Source organism: Limulus polyphemus, unplaced genomic scaffold (assembly GCF_000517525.1).
Source record: "Limulus polyphemus unplaced genomic scaffold, Limulus_polyphemus-2.1.2 Scaffold1543, whole genome shotgun sequence".
In the NCBI taxonomy this organism is placed as follows: Eukaryota; Metazoa; Arthropoda; class Merostomata; order Xiphosura; family Limulidae; genus Limulus; species Limulus polyphemus.
This window is the reverse complement of record NW_013667153.1, coordinates 82,565-84,588: the sequence shown is the minus strand read 5'-3', so window position 1 is coordinate 84,588 and position 2,024 is coordinate 82,565.

Sequence of the window (2,024 nt, the reverse complement as noted above, 5' to 3'; positions counted from 1 at the left end):
CAAGAAATAAATATATTTGTTACTTCTAATTTTAATTTGATTTACTCTTGTAAGAGAACACTTTCGGGGACCCTGCGGAAGCACATCTAGTGACATACACGATACACGTGACGAGTCCTTTTTGATGGCACAAGTTCAAAGCAAGAAGACACTGTCTTCCAAATCCTTCATCAGGAAGTCTAGAGTCTGATAACCTTAATCCATTTTCTGGGACTGTAAAAAAAAAGGGGGGGAAGTTCATGAAGGTTTAGATCAGTGAATTTATTAGCCAAAGGTCCTCGTCACATTATGGTACTTTCAAGACCGCAGTTTGGAGCAGTATGAGCTCAGATTATCCTACCTTGGTCAATGAACCAATAGAGTTGAAAATAATTGCCCAGAAAGTGAAACTGTTCGAGTTATGTCTCTCATGTGAAAAGATACAAATGTTTGGTGTTTATCGTTACACTCTGAGTCTAACATATGAAAACTTAAATAAACTTACGCCGTTCGATTAGCTATGCATCATACAGGGGCGTAGGCAGAAACATATAAAGGGAGAGGTGTTACTTTTGAAGGAAAAAGGAAATTAGAGGCGAAGCTATACTCCGGTGTCCGGAAGCATAATCTCCTCGAAAAAAAGGGTTTCTAATTTTCACTAAAAATGGTACAGTTTGATGGTAATCTGAGTTTGTTTTTGCACCTTCCAAGTATGTCCAAGGGGTGCAATTTAAGAGGTCCGATGACTCCCGTCGAACTCGAACCCCTCCTGCATACGTGTATGTCACCAGTATAACTTCACCCCAGCTTTTGGAAAACCTCGAGATCAAATCCAGTACCCTCTCACACCAAGCGAGAACGCTACCATTTTAGCTAAAATTAGTAAGGATTTTTTACAAACAAAAAACTATCTGTCTATCACGTTCCTTGCCTCTCACAGCAAGGCACTTCCTTCCTCGTGTCTAATTTCAGGAACAGTGCCACGTTGGGCGCAATTATTTTACGATAATCAAGCTTATGCATCTCCGGGGTCGTGCCTGGTTCCTCTCTCACGCCAAGCATGCGCTCTACCATTTGAGATGGTAGCTAGCTAGTATTTGTAAGATACTTTTTATATATATATATATACTTCTTTAGCTACCACAAAAATAACATTTCCTTCTTTTTGTGTGTGTGTGTGTGTAAGTCAAATCCATAGTCTTTATTTATATTTAAGTTTGATTTGTTTACAGCAAAATATTACACAATGGGCTATTCTGCAATCTTTCTTCTGCGGGGATCGAACCAAAATTTTTTTACATTCTTCTTTTTTCAGTAATGGTAATTTCATGCTATATTTCCACAATAGATTGACCTAAGAACCTTAAACCAATAAAAATTGATGTAAACAATATTATAAACTATGTGATACTATATATGATACCTTCTAAAGGTAAACTTTGTATATATATATATGATAAAAACATTTTAATCTTCTAAATTAAAAACTAAAACACATTCCATTGTACCTGTCCACACTGACGATCATTGTTTAATCTTGATGGTGAAATTTTCCGCCTAACTACTTCGAGGTTAAAATATTTATTAATCTTTTACTTTCTATAAATTGGTGACAACACTAAAAAAAAAAAAAAAGACACATATATACGTCACATTTTGACACGCGCACACAGATGTAGCAGACATGCTCTTTGAATGAACACTTTCATTATTTGATGTACGAAACGTTTTAGAACGACACAAGACTCCGTTTGGGGCACCACAAGCGGATGGACTGTATCCAAATGAAAACGAGGTCGTCCTTTTCTGTGCCCTTACAATTTGAGGTGACCATAACGACAACATGTCCTAACAGACTGTTTGTGTTGAGATTTTTCAAAGCTATCATCAGACTTTCACCGAAAATTTTCCACACGCGCATTTATTATTTGTTTGTTCCAGCGTACAACAACACAATGAGCCATTTTCGTCACGGGAATCGAACCTCATATTTTAGTCATGCGAACTTAAAGACTGAAAAATAAAAAATATTATTGATAAAACTT